Raw genomic sequence first — 7117 nt, forward strand, 5'->3', positions numbered from 1 at the left:
ATTCCATCAGTTATCCTGCCCCCCTCAGTGAATGGAAGTGGGAATAACTTGTGCCATCAGCTTCAGTTACATGCGGAAAAGCAGCAGCGGTGAGGAGCTAGAGGTTATCTTCCTCTCATTCATGTCCTTGCCACCCCATCCCTTGGTTGGTCCCACAATTTCACAATTTCCATCATATCCCCTCCCTCCATTCTTGTAGCCCAGCATCTCCTTTCCATCTCTCCTGGCCTGATATCTCCCTGTCCTTTTTCCTTCACTATCTTCCTATCCCATCTCTCTTCCCTCCTGTCCCTCTCCCCATAATCAATCATCTTACCACATCTCTCTTCCCTCCCCCTTGGGGTCGAAGATTGCTTCCGCTCTCTTTCCTGCTATTCTCTCCTCATTCACCCCATGATCTAGCGCCCCTCCTGCCCTTGTCCAACATTTCCCCTTCTCTCCCTCCCTCTCATCCCCTGCTACAACATACCGTATTTCAACTGCCCTTCCATTTTCCCCTTCCCAGGCCTGCAGACTTCCACTCATTTACTGCTCTCTCTCGCTCTCTTCCACCGCTGCCGAAGCCTGTAAACAACTTTAATACATGCTGTGGGGCTCTAACTGTACGCGTGCCACTGACAGCTTCCCTCCTCCTTCCTCCCCCCTTATAACATAACTTCCCATTTGGTTGATGGAGGAGGAGGAGGGAAGCCGGTAGCATCACATGCACTGTTAGAGCCCCACGGCGTGTGTTAAAGATGTTTACAGGCTTTGGCAGCAGCGGGAGAAAGCGAGAGAGCAGTCGCTGGCCCTGTTTCCGGTGTTGCCAATCAAGGGGGGGCCGGTGTTGCCAATTGAGGAGGGTCCAGTGTTCCTGATTGAGGGGGGGGGGGCCTGGTGTTGCCAATCGCTGTGGGGGGCCATTGCCATCTGAAAAGTTTTTTTTAGTGGTTGACCCCCCTGACCATTTTGGGCACTAGGCACATGCCTATCCTTTTATCCGGCCCTGGCTTTCCCTTTCTCTTCCCAACAATCGTCTCTTCAAGTATCTTTCACCTTCTTTCACTCCACTCCACCCCATCCCACATCCAATTTCTCTTTCTCTTCTCCCCTTTCAGATCACTGCCCATCATCTCTCTCTCCCCACCCTCCCTCCTTCCTTCCTTCCTTCCTTCCTCCCTCCTCCTCTGTTTCTAGTCCCATAAGCTCTTCCCCTTTACCTACTCTAACACTCAATCTGGTACTTCTTTAAACTCCCTCCCCCAGTCCCCATTTCAAACCGCTTAATCTGATTTCTAAGCGGTGTACAATATCAAAATTTACATTAAAACAGTTTAAAAGTCAGGGATACTAGACAAAACCAAAGTGACTTAATAAAACACATAATAAGACATATAGACTTACTTCAAGCGTTAGGAAAGAAAGGGAAGAACTACATTTGTGAAAGAAAAAGCAAAACAAAAAAGGAAAATACAATAGGTTAGGGTAAAAGATGATAAAATTTGTTTGTTTTTGTCCTTAAAAGGACAGTTATTGTCCAAAGGCATCCTCGTAACTTCCATCGCTGAAAAATCCAGTTGCTGCAGGGAACTTTCAGCTGCAGCAGCCAATCTGAAGCGCTGCTTACAGTGCCACCATCCACACCGGTCTGATGTTGCTCTTATCTTCCATCACTGAAAAATCAAGTTTTGCTGCAGGGAACTTTCAGCCGAGGCAGCCAATCTGAAACGCTGCTTACAGCTCCCCTCCTTGCTTTCCTTCTACCGTGGTTCATCCCTAATGATGCAACTTCCGGTTTCCGCCTGGGAGGACCAGGGCAAAGGTAAGCAGGGAAGGGAGCCGAAAGCAGCTGTTCATATTGGCTGATGCAGCTGGAGACCTCCTGCAGCAAGAATGGATTTGTGAGTGACGGAAGGTAAGGACAGCATCAGACCGGTGCAGATAGAAGGGGGAAGACATGCTGGTTCACAGGGGGCATTCCTAAGCCATGGGGCCCAGGGCAGCTGCCCTGTTTGTTCCCCCCTAATGCCGGCTCTGCCAGAGAGTCGTGGCTAGGGTTTAATCCTCTTCTTTCTGAAGTGCAGAGTATTGAACCTCCCACACCACTTTTTGCCTCACCGCTTTAAAGGGAAGTTCTTTGCAGCGTCTTTGCAGGAGGGTTAGTCACCGAATCGGCGAGGCTGTGTTTGTTTGGTTTTTTTAAAAATAATGAATCGATTCACCTGAAGTGAATCGGTGAATCGATTTGAATCAGAAATCAGGCATCGCTAATATAGAGTACTCCAACTATCATCAACTAAAAGTGAATCAATGAACTAATAATTCAATAACTTTAGCGGATTGTATTAGATCAATAATAATACTGGTAGCAAGGAATTTTGCTACTATTTGGGTTTCTGGAATCTTGCTAATCTCTGGGATTTTGTATGGAATGCCACTTGTTATTCTTTTGGGATTCCAGAATCTTGCTGTTCTTTGGGATTCTGAATGGAATGTTGCTACCCTTTGGGTTTCTGCCAGGTATTTGTGACATGGACTGGCCACTGTGGAACAGGATACTGGGCTAGATGGACCAATGGTCTGAGTCTATATAGTTATTCTTATTTTCCTATTTCAGCCAAGTATAGGACAATCAAGCCATTGTGACAACACTGATGTGGTTGGCTCTTAAGCATTGGTGGAATGAGGCATTATGACATCACATTCTCAGCTCTGGAATGTTGCTACTCTCTTGGATCCTGCCAGGTACTTGTGACCTGGACTGGCGACTGTGGAAAAAGAGTACTGGGCTAGATGGACCATTGATCTGACCAAGTGTGGCTGTTCTTATGTTCTTACTAGTCTTTAAGCCCGTTACATTAACGGGGTGCTAGAGCAGATGTCTGTCTGTCTGTTTTGTTTTCTTTGTCTTTCTCTTTGGACGCTGTCTGTCTGTCATTCGTTCTGTCTGTGGCTCTCCCTGGCCCCCTTTGTCTGTCTGTCTTTCTCCGTGGACCCCCTTCTTTCTTCCCCCAAAGCAAACCAGGATTGCTTCCTGCCCCCCAGCACACCCCTCCCCCCTAAAGCAAAGCAAGTTTGTTCCCTGGCCCCCTTTCCCTCTCCACCACCTCACCTTCCCTGTGAAGTAGTAGCATTTCCCTCCCCTCCCTCCACCCCTTTCTCTGTCTGTTTTGTTTTCTTTGTCTCTCTCTCTTTGGACGCAGTCTGTCTGTCATTCGTTCTGTCTGTGGCTCTCCCTGGCCCCCTTTGTCTGTCTGTCTCTCTCCGTGGCCCCCCTTCTGTCTCCCCCCCAAAGCAAACCAAGATTGCTCCCTGCCCCCAGCACACCCCTCCCCCCTAAAGCAAAGCAAGTTCCCTATGTAGCAGCAGCACTTCCCTCCCCCCTCCATTTCCCTCCCCCCTCCATTTTCTTGTGCAGCAGCACTTCCCTCCCCTCCCCCACCCCAATTCTCTGTGCAGCACCATGTTTGTTTCTGGCCAGCTCCCTTACCCTTTCAGCACACAACAAACCTTCCTCTTCCCCAGACCCGATCTCCATGCTCCCGCCCCTGTACCGTGGAACATTGAAGCATCCAGCAGGTCGAGCAGTGGCCCGCGCCGCCACCTCAACCAGTCACGTGTCTCCAGCCACAGCACGTGCCTCCAGCTAGCGCAGGTGCCGTGAGGACTGGCACAGAAGTACACCTCACGGCGCCAGGATCACGAATTTTCAAGAGCGCATGCGCGCTCTAGGGTTTTATTATTATAGATGATTAGCAGGTTTTGTTCTACTGTTTCCATTAGCACACGGTAACTTCCAAAAAATAACATGGGTGTACTTACTGTCATCTAATCAGAAAGATGCCATGAGCTTCTATATTAAGTCTGCATTATCCAGTTACCTTTGAATTCTATATGTGGTGACTAAAATTACCTGCATAGTTTAATTGTTTAATGAGCCAATCGGCACTGATAACTGATGCCTAACATGCAATGATCAGCACTAATTAGAACTAGTTAGAATTTATGCACCCAACTTTCTAAGCGTTTTCTGTAAAGTGATGCAAGTTCTAATATGTAGATCTGAAAAATGGGTGTGGCCATTGGAGAGGCATGAGTGGGCTATGGGCACTCCTAAAAATTATACACAGTGTTTTAGAATAGGTTTGATCTGCAGTGAATTTAGGCATGGGCATTTACACCAGGTTTTGGTTAGCATAAATGGTTGCACCTAAATTTTAGTTGCAGTCAGTGCCTTACTTTAGGTGTGGTTAATAGACTAGCACTAAGCACGCTTTTTTTTTCCCATGCCAATTTTTGGGAGCCATATCTAGAAGCTGGCTCTTGGAGCCACATTCTATATATGATGCCTATAAAATCAGCGCCAAGAAAGATTAACACTTTGTACAATTATATAAACTGCCTCCAGAACTAGGCATGGTTTACAGAATCAATAAGTGTATGATCCCCCCACCACCCTCTGCCATGCATGCACCCTTTCTCTTCTCTTGTACCTGTTTAGCTTTCCCAGCACGAGCAGTATCTTCAACTTGCTGCCTGTGCTGGCAACAGCTCTGCCTCTGATGTCACATCCTAGTCATGGGACCAAGAAGTAACATTAGAGGGGAGCGCAGAGGCTGGCGTGAATCGTGAGAATTTGCGGGAGCCAGTCAGGAAGCTGTTCAGTGCTGAGCAGTAGCACCAAAGTGTACGCCTGCTTGGTGCCGCTCAGCAGCTGAAGAAAGCAGAACTCATAGCAGCCACCGATGAATGGGTTAGCGGGGCAGGAGTGTGGAAATATCACACCTGCCCGCTTCACCTTTGGATCAGCAGGGATCAGAAGAGGAGGTACGACAGAGGGGGCAGGATGCAGAGTCTGACAGGGCAGGGAGGGGGGATAAGGTGTAGAGTCTGACAGGGGAGGGGGGATGGGTGCAAAGTCTTACAGTGGAGGGTGGGGGCTGGATGCAGAGTCTGACAGGGGAGGGAGGGAGCTGGGTGTAGAGCCTGACAGAGGAGGGGGAGGCTGGGTATAGTGCCTGACAGGGAAGAATAATATTCTTTTATACCGCCATTACCAGAAGGTCTAGGCGGTTTACACTAAGAGGAACTGGACAGTCAGCAAAATACAATCATTCAATAAAAATACAATCATTCAATAAAATATTAGTTACAATCTTAAAAACTCCTAAATTAGGTAATAAATTTATCAAAGAGAGAGGACTTGACTAATTTTCTAAAAGAACAGTAAGACGTGGCTTGATTCACATTCACCTAGCCAAGATTGCAGTTTACCTGCTTGAAACGCTAAGGTCTTGTTTAAGAAAGTCTTATATCAACAACCATTTGCTTTGGGATAGACAAATAAATGAAAACTTCTAGTTTCCCTCAATGATCTATATAACACAAAATGAGGGGAAAGGTAAATTGGAGACAATCCTGATATCAACTTAAAGCAGATGCAAGAAAATTTGAATAATACTCTTGCTTCTGATGTTAACCCATGCAGTAAACGGTAATAAGGGCTGACATGGTCATTCTTTTTTAAACCAAAGATCAATCAGACCACCAAATTCTGAATTATCCTCAATCTCCTTAAAAATTTTTTTAAATGATCCCAACTAGATGATAAATTAATGACTGTACCAATAGTCTAAATGATACTGGATCAAAATATTTTTTATAGTCTGTAATTTCCACAATACGAAAAAGCATTTTTTAACCATTAAATTAGTGAGTTCAACTCAAGTTAGGTGACGGTCAATTTTGATGGAAGTAGTTATTGGGTAATCAGTGAATTTTGATGGAAGTAGTTATTGGGTAATCATGTCCATTGAAATGAAGTAACATGTCTATTATTTTATCATGAGGGCTAGCCAGGAAAAATTTGGTCTTTTCAGTATTGAGTTTCAACTTGAAATTGATAGTCCACTGTTCTATCTGAAACATAATGAACGCTATCTGATTTATAACTTCAGTAGCAAAATTCTTTAAAGGAAACAATATAAAATTGCAAGTGAAGAGATGTTAAACAAAGTGGGCGACAGAGGAGAACCTTGGGGCATACCACATGGGTTGCTCCAAGAATGAGAATAATTGCCATAACTAACCACTTAGTAAGATCTTTTTTTCAGAAAGCCTTGGAACCAACTCCAAACCCTTCCTAAAATCCCTATTTTGTCTAGACATCCCAACAGGATATCATGGTCTACTAGGTCAAAGGCACTGCTAACATCTAGCTGAAGAATTAGAGCATTTGTGCCTTTGCTGAATAGACAGTGGAGGTGATCAATCATTGAGGCAATGATAGAATCAGTAGTGCTGACTGATATTCATGAAGGATATTGAATTTTTCTAAATAGCTTACTAATTCTAAGTTGACCAGTCCTTCTAACAATTTGGTAAACAGAGGAATACTTGCAATAGGTCTATATTTAGTGGCAATTGATACTTTCTGGTCCTTAAGAATGGGGGTAATCAAAATTTGACCCAAATCATCAGGAAATAATCTGTTAGCCAATGAAAAAATGGTCCATTTAAATAAATCCACTTTAAAAGTAAATGGAGTGTGTTTCATAATAATCGGAGGACAATCGTCCAATAAACAGTCCAATTTAACATATTTATTAAACAGTTTTATAAACTATTGCCAGTCCGGAGTCTGGAAATGATTCCAGAGCATGTCTACCTTTGAGCCATCTTCCAGATAACTAGATTGTGAGACAGCATAATTATAAGTAGGAGACTGTAAATTTGTTCTCAGATCAAAAATTTTTTCTTAAAGAACTCCGCAAGAGTTTCAGAAGACAGAGGACATTCAGTGTTTGACTCAAAACCGATTCAGTGTCAGTTAAAGTATTGACCAGTTTAAACAATTCTCTACTATTAATCTTAGATGTACCAATTTTCTGCGCGTGGAGGGGCATACACTTTTTGCCCATAATGAACCAAAAAAACGCCTACATAGAAACATAGAATAAGACGGCAGAAGAGGGCCGGCGGCCCAACAAGTCTGCCCACTCGAGAACCCTCCCTCCCTGGTTTACCCATCCTTTATGCATTCCTCTGTAGCAACCCCACCTGTTTGTCCCAACGACTTTTGAAGTCGAGCACGCTACTAGCCTCGACCACATGGCGTGGAAGTTTATTCCATTGACTA

The sequence above is a fragment of the Geotrypetes seraphini genome, chromosome 16 (assembly GCF_902459505.1).
Source record: "Geotrypetes seraphini chromosome 16, aGeoSer1.1, whole genome shotgun sequence".
In the NCBI taxonomy this organism is placed as follows: domain Eukaryota; kingdom Metazoa; phylum Chordata; class Amphibia; order Gymnophiona; family Dermophiidae; genus Geotrypetes; species Geotrypetes seraphini.